General features: G+C 40.1%; 1 protein-coding gene across 1 annotated transcript in view; it reads left to right on the forward strand.

Annotated features, from left to right (window-relative positions):
* The first annotated feature begins 465 nt into the window (after nt 1-465).
* The window catches only part of LOC3291293 (5-hydroxytryptamine receptor 1), a 72,769-nt gene continuing 56,165 nt past the window's right edge, over nt 466-17,069 (forward strand). Inside the window, exon 1 of the mRNA XM_061653288.1 lies at nt 466-1,498. The gene's annotated coding sequence lies outside the window, so the exon portion shown is untranslated. The remainder of the gene's footprint in view (nt 1,499-17,069) is intronic.

Below are 17,069 nucleotides of genomic sequence, written 5' to 3' on the forward strand. Positions count from 1 at the left end.
TTCTTCAACTAGGCAGGAAAGCTAGAGAGTGTAAATTTAAATGTATACTGTTACGTAATTTATGGATGAACCCTTACCTCTGACAACTTCATCGCTACAATTGAACAACTGGTATTACGTTCAATGTTTTTAGGTTCTGTAAAGCTTTCACTAACTATATTGCAGGTAAGCACATTGGCAACAAGCACAGTGATAACATAGATAACAATGCATTCAATTCCCTGCAAGAAGCGTTTTCACCGCACGCGATGTTATTTCCATTGCTGTTCAATCGCTAAAATCACGTGGTTTTCTCACCCGAACGTGAGAACAATAGGGAGAGACTAGCCCTCAAACGAGAGCGTAAGTAAGCACGAATGATTTGCGCGGGAAAATGTTCCACCAATCGCGATAAAGATTACTCTCAGTTTTCCTATCTCTCTTCGAGCACGAACGCATTGCTTTCCCGAAACGATTTCACAAACAGCAGCCACAAGCTCTGGCCCTTCACGAACTACTACGTCAAGAAAGTGGACGATATCGGGTGCATGTTAACCAGTGTATTAATCCGCTGCAGCCTCAGTCATACGCAGGTTCCCGAGCTCGTTGGATGCTGCCGTGAGTGTCGTTCACCAACGGACGGTGTTGGACACAAGACAGTACGCTCAAAAGCAGTTGCTTACGGGTAAGGATCTGGCAGACAGCTAGCTAGCTGCTGTGCAAACCTCGCACCGGTAACCGGTGTGACTGATGGTAGTCGGTCCTGTCGCTGATTGTACCGTACAAAGCGGATGGGCCCCATGCCCCATAAGCGACGATGGCTAATGTGTGGAAAATCACTCCAACCAACGCGGGTGGTTCGTTGAGCAGTTTGCGCGCGTGACAGATGATGCCTTGCTGTGTCGGTTGCGGAAGCCAGCAAGCCAGCGTATGCGGTCCGTGTGCGGTCCAGTGTAACCAAGTTTGGGCGTTCTGCTTCCGCGTGTAGCACTCTGGCGAAGGAAAATGTGTCTTGCAAGATATTTGCTACCCATCGTACGTACGTGCAGTGAAAAGCGACGCTCCCGGTGCGTAAGTGCGTGGTGGTAAACGGCAGGGAGGCTTTTTCGGCGAAGGTGACATAATTCGTTGGTTGAGCACAACTGTGAGTAGAAAGTGTGTAAGTGGGTTTTCTTGTGTGTGTGTTTCGGGGTGAATGTGGTTCTTTTTCCTATGGCGCTTAAAGTTGTGTAAAATGTGCGCTATATTTAATACCAGCTGGTTCTACTTGGCTTAAAAAGAGACATTAAACAATCGTACAAAAAAGTGTCCTAGTGTGAATTTTACCAGCGTTCTAAGTGCTGTTGATTGCCCGTGCAGCTAAGGAAGGATGCTGTGTTGAAGGAAGTGAACGTGTAAAGAAAGAAAATAGCCACTAAACGGTTTCGGGTAGGAAAGTTGTTGCACTCGAAGCAATCAGCAGTGTTGGTCCCCGGTGGTGCACACAAGAACAACTCAGACAACGGGCGGGATAAAGCAAGTAAGTACCCGCCACGGTCGACCGTGCTCCTTCCAGACAGGCACTCACGATTACACCACGATTGCGGCATTTATCTGTATTTATGATTGGCGTTTAGCCCGCACCGTTCTCTCGCTGTGTGCTACCATTACTTTCTCTGGCGAATGGGCGGTGATGTTACATTCTTTTCCGCTTCAGATACCACACTGCGTGCTGCTGCTGCAGTCAGTTTGCTTCCGTGTTATCCTGCTCCACTTGCGGACGATGCTCATCTTTTGATTAATGAAAGCAGCTTAAGTGAATTGATTTCAAGCATGCTGGTTGCATTTCTGCTGCTGCATTTGACCCGCAAGCTTGCGGAATGTATCCGGCAGGAGGGAGAGTTGTTTTTTTTTTTTTGTATCCCTCGCTCGTCTCTGAGGTCAGGCATGCAATGAGTAATGTTTTCGTCGATGTTTGCTTGGCATCGGTCCCACACGGATGGGTGATGGGTGCGCCTGGTGGTGGTTGAAGCGTGTGCGTTAGCTTAGGGAGTGTGGATGAATGTGAATCAACGTAATCTAGCTGGATCAATGTTAAATTGCTAACGATAAGATAAAAATGTTTTCACATAATTCACTGGTGTACAGTGATTTTGCGCTGAGGCACAAGTTTGCTCAAGTTTGCTAATCATCTTTAAATCATTCTTAATTTCAAAGTGTGCTTTCTTGAAAATGTATTTGCTTAGTATTACTGTTAAATACTTATGCCATGGACTTACACCATGAAACTAAATTATTTATCAACCGTTAGATAACGGCTAGTTTTACAATTCTTATTTGAATCCGAAAAAATATCACCGTGAGGTACTGTGAGATCAACAAGGATTTGGTCAAGGAACTGATGAATGCAGTTCATTAATTCCAGTGAAATACAGGCAGTTGCGAATGATGCTGAAGGTCGTTTGTGAACAAAATGATTCTGATTAAATCAATTTGGTAGGTTTATTATCAACAACATGTACTGTTCGTAACAGAAGAGCTTCGTTTCTTAATCAGGAGCACTGTTGTATTGTAAAAAAAAAACAGAAAAATGCCATGTACACGAACTTGCTTTAAAAATTGCAATGATGTGTTTTTTCGGCATTTTCATTCCAAGCGATGTTTAAAAATATAATTTTATGAATTTTCCAAGGCGATTCTTTATTGTTTTGTGCGGGGAAGGTGTCATTTTTTTTAATCGAATATTTTTTCCTGCTCTCTCCTTATTAAAAAATAAATATAACTTTATATTTTCTATAATCAAGTGTATTATAATTTATTTCTTTATTATTCAGGAGGAACGGTCCAAAAAGGCCGTATTGCTTATAACTAGTTAACTGTATTTTAATAATTATTTATAATTTCATTGCTCGTTTTTTTCTGCTCGTTTCCCATTTTTATATAAAACTCCATGTTACAAAACTTGTTTTTATTATAGTAAAACAACATTACAACTGAATTGCATGTACAGTCTGTTCCCGAGTTACATGGATCTCGACTTAAGCGGCATCGAAGATACGCGGTTTTTTAAATTTGACAGATGAAATGTCACATTAGTACAATTTGCTTTAAGTTCGGTATAACATAGATTTTTGCTAACAAATTGCAAACGCTTAAAAGGCAGAAATGGGGCCTTTCACGTTTCTAGTCAGTTAGATCCATACAAAAGTATGGAGTTTGACAGTTGGAGGCTGAAATCATGAAAACGCTCCATACAAAACCACACACAAAAGTAGCCTGCAATTTCCAGTCTGGATTATTCTAGCCTCAAAGCTAGAATTAGATTCGAGTACCTGCTCAAAACAATCGCAAAACAAGGTGCATAGAATATAGAATCCAAAATCAAAGTGTATGTACTCCAGGTGGGATCATAGCATGTTTTATATAACCAAATTTGACCGTCACTTTTTGACAGGATGGGTGAAAGCTTTTGTTCAAACAATCTTTCTTGAGGCTTGACGAATACTCAAAACACTCTTAAAATCTTTATTCAGAAGCAGAAGCGATACAAATCAGCCTTCTAAATTCATACACCTTGGGATAGGCCAATCTGTACATTATACCCACTTAGATAGCTGCTCGAAAACTGCTATACAATGCAAACAGCTGACAGGCTGAAATTTCAGCCTACGAACTTAAAACGGAAAGGGCCCCAAAGTTAGAATGTTCTGCACGAATCATACCAAATAAATGATAAAGTGTATTAAAGTACTAAATTAACTCAAAAACTCCGAGTAATCAATAGTATTTTAGTCAAAAAATGTGAAATTTGACTTTTCCGGATTCGTCTGGAACGCAAAAACCGCCTAACTCGGATACAAACTGTATCACATGGATTCGGTGATACGCAGTTACATTTGTGTGTCTGTTCTTTTTTTAGAAAATTTTATTGGTTTGGTATATAAATTGTGAAATACAAAATTAGTGGTTTGTTTTTTTCAAAAACGTAAAAAAATAATATTTACTAAGTTCTGTCAATGGTTAAAACAACCCACTTCAAGCAAAACCACAAAAAAAGACATGTTTTGGTTGAAAAGGTAACATTCCAGTGCTTTTATATAAGTAATAAAGCATTTTTTGCTTGGTTGGATGCAAAGATATCAAACCATGCTGTAACCGATGCAAAGATGTCAAACCATGCTAGAACTGCTACCTTCACCTGAGAGAATATTTTATGATATCTCTTACTCAGGCAACTAAAATCAATAATACAAAGATATAGCCATTCTTATTATTAATAACATTTATAAAGTTTTTTTTACAAAAATCGTGAGCAAATACCGTGGCAAACTAATTGCTCTTTTGCTGTTGTTTTCTGATGTATCTGCTTAAGATTACTATGCATATAGTTTTACTGCACGTTCTTCTCCAACAATTTGCTCTAATGACTGCAGTTGAGCTACCATTCTGTGTGTCCTATCCTTAACCATAATACTTAACGAATCCACCCGTGTTTGCCTCTCCGCATTAAACATATACAGCCACACATTGCTCTCTCTCTCTCTCACACAGAAAATAGCCATCAAATTTGACCACTTAAGATGGGATTGCACTCAATTAGGATTATGCTTGTAATAATTGTAGCCATGTTTCGCCGTCATTTATTTTTGCGTTGCTTCGCCCACGCGCTACGCCCACCTCGTTCGGGGCAAGGATGGCCAAAACGGGGATCCGGCCGAACAGTTGAAGTGGTTGAAAAGGAGCACGAAAAACTTCCGACCCATCGAGCTCACTCACTGCAGGGAGCTTTCCCTGTGACGAACAATCGATACACTCTGCTGGTTTCGGGGTACCGGTCGAGAAGAATTAAAAAAAACCGGCCGGATGGTATCCGGAACATTGGCAAAAAGTTATGCACTTATCTTCACAGCCAACGTTTTCACGGGGCCGCTGCGCAAGCCGGCCTGCCGCCCGTTCACGTACCGTCCCCTCATCATCATAAAAGTCGTGCATGATCGTTTCACGACCGTCATTATTATAATCACTTCGATTGCCTCTCGACACGTCTGCATCGCCAGGGCGGTTCGTCCGAGTGGATGTTTACGCAACTGAACAGCAAAAAGGGGGGAAGGCGAGAGTTGAGCCCACCTCACCTTAGCCCCGCAAGCTTTAGCCAGCGGGACACAGCGGGCATTACAATACAGAGCAATTAATGGTTGTAGGAGCGAATCGTCCTGGAAACGGGTAGAAGTTTTTTCCCCCTCCTGCTGTTTTTCTTGGCCAAAATTTGCTGGGCAAGAAATAATTAAGCCCTCGTCCTAAAGCTCAGCAACCAAGGCGCCGCACAGTACGGAGCGGAAACGACACACCCTTCAGCGCAGAAGGTGAAAAGTTGGGCGTATTATCTTTACTGCTTTTTGATACGTGTAACAGCCGCTCGCAGGTTGTTTGTTGTTATTGTTTTCTTTGGCGGTTTTTCTTTAGCTGAGGTTGGGGGAGGAATCCGCGTGCGATACGATACGTCTAGCAGCTAGAAGCAGCAGGATCTGCAATCACCAGAATGAAGCCAAGTTTGAAGCTAAGTTGTACTGTCAGCCCTCCGGGCCGTTCCGACCTACGCTAAGTTGCGCCGAGTCGAGTGAAGGCTCTCCGATATACAGTTAAAATACGAGATGGCATATGATGTGGGAGGGAGTGTAACAGAAGCGAAGGATGAGAAAAAAAAAATACATCGCAACAAGCGTAAAACTGCACTGCAGGATATGGGACCGTACCCATAAAGTTGTCTTAATTATGTTTGCTCAAAACAATCACCGTAGTAGAGCTATTTGCCATTGGGAAGGAAAAATGCACCCTTGCGTGGGAAAAGGAGGAAAAACATCGCTCGAGCGGGAAATGTTACCACCTGGAAAATAGAGTTGCAATGATAATGAGGAAAGTGTTTGCAACCCCACTAATGATTACGTATTAAGTGGTTTGTTTGAGTATTTTATGTGATCATGGGAGGGAAATTGTGTGGTAAATCTGTGTGGAAGAAAATAAAGTGTTTGGAAACTATATAGGGTAAATGTACCAATAGTGGTGCAATTTGTAGAGGTACCGATGTGTTTTAATGGATTTAAAGTGTCAGGAAGGACAATTTCTGAATATTTTAACACATAGCAATTGGAATATGTTTTATCTTCGCAATCGCAACCATTTTTACCATGAATCAAATTTACGAAAAAATACATATTTTTGTGATTGCTTCGTTGTACCTATAATGGTGGTATGGTTCCTATAGTCGTCGTATTGTGTTCCTATAGTGGTGGTAAACAAGGATGCCTCAAAACAGTGTATAATATCAATATAACTTAGTTTTGAAGATGTTTTCGTGTGAATAGCAACGATTACTGCCATAATATTGGTTTCTTGCGTAATTTGATCGTAAAAAATGTATAAATTTGCTTGATGAAACTATTCACTAAAGTACTGCATCACACCTGTCGTCAACCTACACCCGGAAGAGTGTGCTTGATTTGAAGTCAATTTTTCATTCAGCCAGATAAGCGAATTTTGGCCTGTTTTTGGTAAATTACCTACATAAAACTCATTTTTGTTGCTTATTTTAGTGAAAACAGTACGACATGTCAAAAATATCATCGAAAAAATCTTAAATTACCTGTTTTTATTGATTTTAGAACTAGGACCACTATAGGAACATGCCTGTTTTGTGTACCTATAATGGCACTATGGTAAAAAACACTTAAAAATGCATAAATATGGTCAAAATGCAAATAATTTTAGTAAAACAATAACATTCCATAACAGTTATGTTGAAAAACTAGTAATTGCGTGAGTATGTGATCATTTAGAACGTTAACAGAAAAATGAGTTTCGTTATGAAATCCTAAGGATTTTGGAAAAATGTTGACACATTTCACAAAATAATGGATTTTTCGGTCACTAAGTAACGGAATGGCCCCATTTAACTTTTAAACCCTTTGTAAAAGGCTAAAGAACATTTCACACTAACTTAAATAACTTAAATACTTTTAATTTGCCCTATGAACCGCATTTTAGAGCAATAGCACCACTATTGGTACTACCACCACTATAGGTACATTTACCCTAGAGCATTATTTCTTTTCTTCATTGGTCAACTCATCGGAGAGACTCATGTTATTTAAGTGTTTTCAAAGGTATAATAAGTCCTTAAGTCCCCTTTTCTATACAATTCAGTATACATAATCAAAGGTTTGACACTTTATTGCAAATCATATTTAACCTTTACTTTCTGAAAGCCTTAAATTCAGCGTTTATTAATAATACATTCAAGTGCCAAGCATTTTACTTAAATTTGGTTCAAAGTGATTTGTTAGTAATCGACTCTTTAACATAATTGATTATTTCAGCATAATCTTAAAAGAAATTTTAATAACAATTTGCATTTTATTTCAGTAATGTAAAAACGTTTAATTACCATTTAGGATAAACGGAAATTAGAACAAAAAACACACTCAACCAGATACGTCTGTTAAAAATGAGTCATTTTTAATTGTTGAAAATCATACATAATACAGAAGAGATACATAACATGCAAAGATAAAGCCGTACAATGTTTCTTTTTTGTAAAATCCGGCAAATTTGACCTCTGACCTGACCATAATGTCAAATTCTTCGAACGGATTATGACCATTATAATGTCAACTGTGCGATCGTATGAAGTGTCACAATAAAGAGCCATTCTGCTTTGGATCGTTGCTTAGGCAACATCTTCAGCGTTTCACCCTAAGTCTTCAGCCTTCAGTTCTTCAATCTTCTGTCAATTAACTGTAGTAAAATTAGTGGTCATTAAATTTATGATTTTTTTAATTCAAATTCATCATTAATATAGAGAAAACAAATCAAATTTCTTCGCCGGACTACAGGTCATTGCACCCAATGAAGTATATTTTTTATGCCAAGAAAAGGCATGCTAAGGTTCTTCTTTTTTGAAGCTGCCGAGAACTACAGCTATCAAGTGTACTTAGACGCGGTAAGCTAGAGCATTTCGCATTGTACCATCCTAGGAGTGGTCGTGTTTGCAATTTTTATCATATCTCATGCCATGTTTCGCGCTACATGGCTTGGAAATATTTAATTAGTGATGTACTGCCCCGTGCACCGTGGATGGCCGTTTCACTATTCTGCAACGCTCATTATTTTAATGACACACAGCACAACTTGAACGAATGTACTCCGCCCGTCCCCGTGGGGAAGGTTTGTAGCTTAATTTCATAAATCTGTTATCCGCAAGCTGGCCGCCGCCGAGCTCCACTTAAAAAGCTTTTCGGAAGGGCCATGAGGGTCATTGAAATAAAATAAATGTCACTCCGTATAACAGTGACACAGTGGTGTGCAGTCGGTTGGTTCTTTCTTTTTCGTTTCGGGCGTTTCGGACGCGCCCGTACAAGAGCCACACCATGCATTGCGGGTATGCTGCTCCCCGGTAAAGGATACTGAAACATTCCCGTGAGGCTGCTGCTGCTGCTGCTGCTGCTTCCTCGTAGTCGATTCCCACGGCTTTAACCTCGCTGCAGTGTCAAGGGACAATGTGTAAAAGCATTTTACCTCTACGCGAAAGGGAAGAGACGGAAGCTTTAAGGCGTGGAACGGTAATCACGGCTCAGTGCTGACTGGGTGTCTTGCACTCTCCCTTGCCGCGAGTAATTTCAACCCTCGCGAGGTATGGAATAAGCGGAGGCAGAAGATTGCCCACCACTCCCACCCGTGGTGGTGGTACGCCTTTATTGCATTACGTTCGAATCTCGGCTTAAATACAGCGATATCTTTGCCGGTGGAGCCTTTCGACTTGCTTAGCTTCTCTCTTTTACAGCTCTTCCTACGCGGGTGAGGGATGAGTGAAGTGGTTTTTGGTTTATCGGAGCGGTATTTTTTTTTTCTTTTGCTTCTTCTGGTAGCTGCACTATAGCGAAAGTTGTACGCTAGAGGGTAGGAAAATGTATACAAAATTCTACAGGAAAAGATTGTTTCATAGTTTTGCTACACAGGCATTACAGCAGGAATGGCGAAAAGCGGATGGATGAAACGAACATAACAATTTCAGTCATTTTTCAATCACGATAGCAGTGTGCTGAGCGCACTGTGGTCTGGTGCAGAGTGGTTTCAGTGTTACAGTTGTACTAAGAACAATTGACAGCTTTGAAAAAGGGAAATAGGCTTTTATTTTATTTTTAAACTGATTTATTATCGGCGATTTGGAAGGTTTGTTAATTTGTATGCTTTTGAGTAGAAGGTTGGGACAGTTTATTGGCATTTTTGTAATTTAGTAGTGTATATTAAACGTGTTCCGGGTGAAAATTGGACTATTTCCGTACATGAAGAAGTTGTGCCTAGTGTAAGATATTTAAATTAGAAAAAAAATAATTTAAAAACTCATATTGATTAGTATAAAAAATTAACCGAGTTTATTAAAATTAAAAAAAGAAATGTGCTAAAATAGTTTTTTTATAAACGTAGAGCATATTGAAGTATTAATTTGTTTCCTTTCTCGCTCTAAAATTATTCATAAAATGTATCAAAATTGTCTCAAAACAATCATTTGAAGTACACTATTTTTTCCAAAAAAGCCCAAAGATGCGAACACATTTTCCGTCCATTAGATCTTTCGCTCTTAACCGGATGTGTGAAAGTTCACCAGCTTCCTGAACTAAGAAAAAGCTCGTAGTAGCTCCAAAACCGTCTCAGCACACAACAACAAAAAAACAAACTAATACCAACAAAAAAAAACTTCGGATCAAGAAGATCTAGAACGGCCGAGCTGTGGCCGTGGTTTGGCCGCAGTTTCTCAAGCAGTGTTCGCTTCCCCGCTGCAAAAACATACCCCTGGATATACCCCCCCCCCTCCCCCCCGTACTTCCGTTGCTATCCGATGCGATGCAGCGGTGCAAAAAAGTGGTGAAAAATAGAGCGCAAAAAGACCCCCGTCCCTTGGCGTTCCCTTGGCGTAAAAACCGAAAAACCCATAAGATAAGATATAGTGTACTTCGCGTGTACTTGCTACGGATGTTTTCATCCACTTTTGCACCGAGTTACTCGAGGTCGAGGAGAATAGGAGAGGCGGGGTTTTTCCTCGTCGGCTGTCTAATTTACAGGATGTTGCCAAAATGTCTACTGTAGGTTTTGTTGCTGTTTTTTTCTCCTCCGTTTGGTTGTTTCACGCTTTTTGCCGAGCTCAATTTCTCTTCCTTCCTGCTTCAATCCTTTACTTTGAGTTCGTTTGTCTTGTTCTTGTGGGGTACACGTTTGCCGGGGCAATTGTAGCGAGTTTTTTTGTTTTGTTCAATGGGCGTTTTTTGGGGTTTCTTTTTGCCCTTTACCTCAAATGCCCACGACGGTGCCTTTTAAACGAATGGATGCCCTTGTCCCTTGGCTGGCAGACAAGCTGTTTTCTGCGCTTCATTCTCCAGTGTCGTTCGTGCTCGAACGTTAGCTTTCCACTTTTCATAATAAAAGTCGTGCGGGTGGTGGGCAGGGTGGGCAGGGCCCCGTGGCCAAAGCCCCACAACACTCGCCTCCATTAGGCACCACCATCTGGGTGTAAAACACGAGCGTGGTCGTGAGGTGTTCAATTGCAAAGATTTGCAATAGGCGAAGAAGTGAGCCCGGTGATTTCACTTACATTGTGCCGGAAAAGCAGTGGAACCGAGGAAGGGCGTACTTTACCGTTGTGCGAACTCGATCCCGCCACTATTCATTTTCCTTTTTTTTTGTTTTGTTTCTGCCAATTTGATTTCCATACCATTGTGTTCTTATTGCGAAGTTGCGCGAGGAAAGCGGTGGAGCTTTTTTGTGTCTTATGTGTGCCTTTAGAGGAAGATGATATTTGTTTTGTTTGCACAGGAAAATGGTGCCCCTGATGGGGCCCTTCACTTGCTTCCGAAGGGTATTGTTTGCTCAATGTAGCCGGATGCATTCACACCGAGCATTGTAATGCCAAATAATTGAATCAATACTATCGAAACGGTGAATTAAAAACCAAACCAAAGAGTGCTTGTGTTCAATTGTTTAAATCTAAATCGATAAGCTCAGTGGAGCCTCTTAAAGGGCTTTGCTTTGAGAGCGTCAATGGTTGTAAGGATTGTTGAGCTTAGCTTTTGGGCGGGGATCAAAAGCACAAAGTTTAATATGTCATACTCAAAGCACCTTTATCGTAGGTTTGGCTCCAATCCAGAACATACGTTTGTTATTTATTGCAGCTGTTTCGTACCTCATTCGGCAATATGACAGCAGGGTTTTTTCATGTTTAGTTGTAAAGAGAATGTCTTTTTTATGTGGTTTTATTGTTATGGCCAGCAGCAGTCATGTATGAAACGAAAGTATATTTGTAAAATAATTTAGGTCAATTTATTTGTCTAGATGTTCAGATACCGTGAGAATCAGTGTAAGTCTGACATTTTTGGCAAACCTTAGCGCTGTATTAATTCTGCAGTAAATTGTTACAAGTCGATAATCTTAAATAGTTCTGCTGTTCATCATAACCCGTACATACGCACAGACGCACGCTTTTCTTCCCTCCCGGACCTAACGAAAGTGTTCCCTGCCGGGACGAAACTACAGCTCGGTGTATCCGGGGCTTGATCATCCCTGCTTCGTTGATGCGTGCAAAGCGCGGTAAATCAAGTTTGATACTTTCCGCCCCGAATAACCGGAACCAGAAATCCGTTACGGGGAGTTTTTAGTTGAAACTACGGTTAATTTATGGCCGCACGCGATTCGTGTTTGCTGGTGCGCGCGGAAAAACACAGGTTACTGTTGAAATCGTGCTCGCATCTTCTTTCCGCAATGCTGTGCGCAATGGGTTGGTGTGCGACTTATTATAATGGCTGGCTTTGAAACTTAGTTTCACACCGCTCGATCGTAGTGGTGGAAAGCAATTACTTCAATTATTGAATGGATCGAGATAAATTAAAGTCAAGCATCGATTTCATATCTGGGTTTCACTCCTGATTAAAACATAAAACGTATTTTAATTACTTTTAGTGTAACAGATCGTCAGATTTCGGCGAGTTCAAACGTTGAATATGTTTAGAGGAAGTTTTTTCGAAAACAAATTTAGTTTTTTGAAGAATTGAGCAGTAAAAGTTATTTATCTTAATGTTGTCAACTTACCTATGTACGCAATACAGTCTTTATGAAGTGTGAAATACGCCATTACCGATGTTATAACACATATATTGAAGCTATAGACACACGCTCGTCGCCATTATCTTCTTCTTTTTCTTCTTCTTTTTCCATAATTCACGGACTAATTATTACAATCTACGGAATAATGATACGTAAATGATAAATTCGAAATAGTTTTAATGACCCATCACAAAATGTTGTCGACACATTTGTCCTACAAAATCGCATGCAGATCAGAAATCTACGCCACAAAAAAATTATTGTAGAACGAAAACATAACAGCTTGAAATGAATCAAAGAATGATAAATGTTTCAAAATATGGGGCCTTTCACGATTCTAGTTAGTTTTTTGTATGGAGATTGACAGTTGGAGGCTGAAACCATGTAAACACTCCATACAAAACCACACATAAAACTAGCATGCAATTTTCAGTCTATATTATTCTAGCCTCAAAGCTAGAATTAGATTCGAGTACCTGCTTGAAAACACGGTGTTGTTTACATTTACCCCAAGGTGCATTAAAAATATCACGTGGTGGAATCTAGAATCAAAGCGTATGTAGTCCAGGTGGTCTCATAGCATGTTTTTCATAACCAAATTTGAATATCACTTTCTGACAGGATGGGTGAAAACTTTTGTTCAAACAACCTTTCTTGAGGCTTGACGAATACACAAAACACTCTTAAAATCTTCATTCAGAAGCAGAAGCGCTAAAAATCAGCCTTCTAAATTCATACACCTTGGGATAAGCCCACCTGTATATTATACTCACTTAGATAGCTGCTCGAAAACTGCTATACAATGCAAACAGCTGACAGGTTGAAATTTCAGCTTGATCGCTTTAATGCACCTTGGGATAAATGTAAACAACACTTTGTTTTACAATTTTTTCGAGCCGGCACTCGAATCTAATTCTAGCTTTGAGGCTAGAATAATCTAGACTCGTGAAGGGCCTCAATTTCAGATTTTTAGATCTTTGTGAGCATCTCGAAAAGTCACATTAAAACGAAGTTTCAGTGTACACTCGAATTAAGCAATATAATAAAAAAACATAAAAAAAAAAAAACATTATTAAGGCATATCAAAGTCTGAATGGTAGTAATAGTATTTATTAAAATTGTTTCATAAATCATTTGATTTCAACACACTCTGTAACGAATGAATAAACCTATCATTAATTGATAAGGTGCAAAAAGATTCAGAAGAGAAGGAGTAACAAAATAAAGCGCAAAGTGAGCGCATTCTAACGTATTTATTTACTGTGTTTTCCATCTCATAAATTTGATTCCATCGGCAAACAAACAAACACAGCGCAGCGCATCCTGTGCTTTAATCGAAATCTATTCTAACAGGCTAATTTGTTCATCGTAACGCACACAAACATTGCACCTTCAACAGAGCTATGAAATATGGACCCACTCGCCGGGGCGCTCCTACTCTCTATCGGCTGTGATGGCAAATCGATTCGCAGCACTAATTTATTCACTGTTACGTGTTTTTCGTTCCCGACATGTTTACTGACCACCAAACACTCTGCACCGGGGTGATGGGCACGGAAGCAGAAGGACAGGAAGGTAACAAATAAATATCCACTCGAGCACTGCCCCAGTTGCCTATCTCGCATTCGTTCTGTGCACGGCTATTAGAGTATTCAAATTTTAGCCAAAAATTATTCCCATTCGAGCTCTCCGGTGGAATGTTCCGATTTTCCACCCACTGAAATGGCCGATGTTATATTGCAACGGCCACAAAATAGGCAAACAAGAGCTGTAGCTGCATGTGTGTTTGTGAATTTGCATTCGCAACATGGTATCCAAGTGAGCGGGATTTGTGAAATAAAGTACGTGTTAGCCGAGCGGTGCTGACAAAAACCTAATCGATTCGGCATGATTCTCGGTACGCAGCGTATGGTGTGATTGTTGGCGTGCAGGAAGCATGGGAAGATACAAAAAAAAAAGAGAGAAAGCGACAGGCACGGATGGAACAGCAATTTAATCGATTTTGTACCCCTGTACATATACTGTGACAGCGGGAGCAACGGGATGATGATTCACGTGACGCTGTTTGGGATGGAAAGAAATCTAACACGCGTTGAAAATTGATGCTGGTGTCACATAATTGATGAAAATGCTGCGACAACAAAAGCACCGGACTGGTGGGTTTCCCCGTGGGTGATGTTTTGTGTGGGTCCTTCGATGTACCCAACTCTAAGGCTTGCATGATAGGAAAAATACTTGACCGTAAAGGTACTCTCGGGCATACTTTAAGCATCAACTCTGCTGCAGACGGTTGTTAGTTGCCCGTATTTTGCGGCAGCTTCTGCATGCTCGGAGGAGCCGGTACCGATGTTTGCTCCGATGGGATTTATTTTGCTTCATTCTAGCCTAGCTACTATCTCGGTTAAGCGGAAGGAAAACAAAACTATTACGAAAACTGAGTAAGAAACCGAAAACAGACCGAAAGCGACGCATCGAACTGTTTAGATATTCAGGCAACGGACGTAGAACGAACCACGGCTCATCATAGTTTTCCGCCGTTGGCTTGCAAATGACGAAGCAACGAAGCCTCTGCCAACACTCTCGCATGCCTTTGGAATGTACTACCTCGACCCGGCGGCATCTGAAGTCATTTCCGGCCTCTAAGTACAGCGTGCAAAAATATTTTCCCTTCTCCCCGTAAGGGACCGTCCCTTTTGATGCAGGGTGGCGTACGCCATCGAGCTTCCGTTGCGATGGGACAAATTGCTGGTGTACTGCGCACTGTGCCTGGCTGTGGTCATTCCGTCGCGTTGTGGGTTGGGGTTTGATAATTTTTGAGTTCCGGTTGCGTAGTACGAGGTTTTTGGGAAGGAGTGCTGACTAGTGGCTTTGTACTTTTTGCTCTTTATGTGTGTGTATAAGAGAGAGAGAGAGAGTGACGTGTCTTTGGTTTATCGATTCTTGCTCTAGTCATTCAATTTGCATCTAAATTTGCTGTTGGTTAAATAATGGACACGGCAAAAGAAATGTAATGTATTAAAGAATGTTTTTCAAGCAGATTTGCATAGAGTTGAGATAAATATCATAATATATACTTTAATTACAAAATGTTTTTGATCGATATGGGACGTGTTTATGACTCAGTGGGATATTTTGAGCGGTTTGCGATGCCATCACAAGCCCGAATTTTATTTGTATTCATCATCCTTAAGAGTAATATTTTCTTAAAACTAGTTGTGTCCTTCTCAAACTTGTTTAAACGTAAGAGGTGATACTTTTCATCGTGATTTTATTAGTTTATAGGCGTTAGCAGTAATACTAAAGCATAAAAATGCTTATCGTTTGGAGCAATATACGATCGCGAGCTTGCTGCCTATATGGCGACTCTCTCCTCTTCACATATTTCGTATAACTTTCTTACATCTTTATGCACGGTTTATTGGTTCTTCACGTATCACTTCACGAACTTTGTTTATAGAATTTGGACCTTAAGTATTCTGACCTCTGGACTAAGCCTTGTTCGGTAGTGTGTTACTAAAGGAAAGTATCTACGACTTGTTGGTTTATATAGTAATCAGTTATGTGTATGAAGGAGTAAATCCTTATGCAGTTTATTGCCTGGAGCATATATTCAATAAAACTTTAAAAAAGTCAGTTTATTCATAAATGTATCTTGGGAACCTACTATAAACTCTGCTTTATCGTGATTTTGTTTTATTATTCTAGCGATCTTACTTTTACATACTCCACTGCACTTGGGTTTGATGTATCTACTAAATACTCTTAATTGGTTTAATATTCACATCGAAACTAAAATAAATCGTTTCAAACACTTCTGCCAATGTTTATTTACGACGTTGAAACGAATTTTGGTAAAATCGAAGTATATTAGCATACATTATTCTATGAAAAATTGAAGAATGGCTTAACAGTCATTGAACTTTTAGATTATTCAAAACTATATATAGGATTTTTACGCTTTCGAGCACTGTAATGTGTTCGATCTAAGTGGAAATTTAAAATTATATTGATGTCTCCGGAATGTATGAATCTCGTAACTCAGAGGTAGACAATTTGGCAAAAAGTCGAGTTTTTGTGCAGTTTTGAAAGTTCCGGTAAGACGGACACCTGATATGGGAAAGATGGATACCATGAAGATAGACACCTATGAAAAAACCTTGAAAATTGAAGAGCTTTATAGTATTTTAACATATCCTCTTGCTTCCCACATCCTGGTACGTACATAAACAAATTCTAGACCAATTGCAACGACAGTTCATTCAGCCATGAATTTAGGAATTGTAAGCGGCGCTTCTAATGTATCGTAGAAGGCAGCATCTAAAGCATTGTTGAAATATCGCGCACTAACAGTTGGCGTTGTTCCAGCTTACAGAACAACAGTTTAGAACTTCCTTTTAAGAAATTACTCCGCAAAAAGTCAACGACTCCAGTATTTTTTGAGGAACTTGTTAATAGTTTAATCCATTTTCCACCATCTCATAATTCAACATTTGATATTTGTAATCCAACATAATTTCTCATTTATTCCTGAACGATGTCGTATCAATGTCTCATCTTTTTATTGCTTAAAGTTGTCCAAGTCGTGACAAGATATTGGATTTCGTGAAGCGCTTTATCAGCGTCGAGCAGTGCCGGATCTAACGACAAGCGGACTAGGCGGTCGCCTGGGGCCCCGTAGATCGCTAGTCTATAGTACGCCGTATGGACATAGTACTAGTGACAAGGGTCTCTGGAAGGATGGACGTTAGGGCCCCGACTTTTGACCGTTGTTTCATTTCTCGCTAATTTAAATACTTTGTTTAGTTGCTGATAGGTTTATATCTTCGGAATACCCTTATTTAAGGTATTCGAAGAAATGTATTCATCACCAATTGATATAAGAAGTAAAATAAATCAATAAATTCGGTGTCCATCTTTCCCTACAACAAAGTGTCCGCCTTTCCCGCTTTGGTGTCAGGATGTTG

This window comes from Anopheles gambiae, chromosome 3 (genome assembly GCF_943734735.2).
Source record: "Anopheles gambiae chromosome 3, idAnoGambNW_F1_1, whole genome shotgun sequence".
Taxonomy (NCBI): Eukaryota; Metazoa; Arthropoda; class Insecta; order Diptera; family Culicidae; genus Anopheles; species Anopheles gambiae.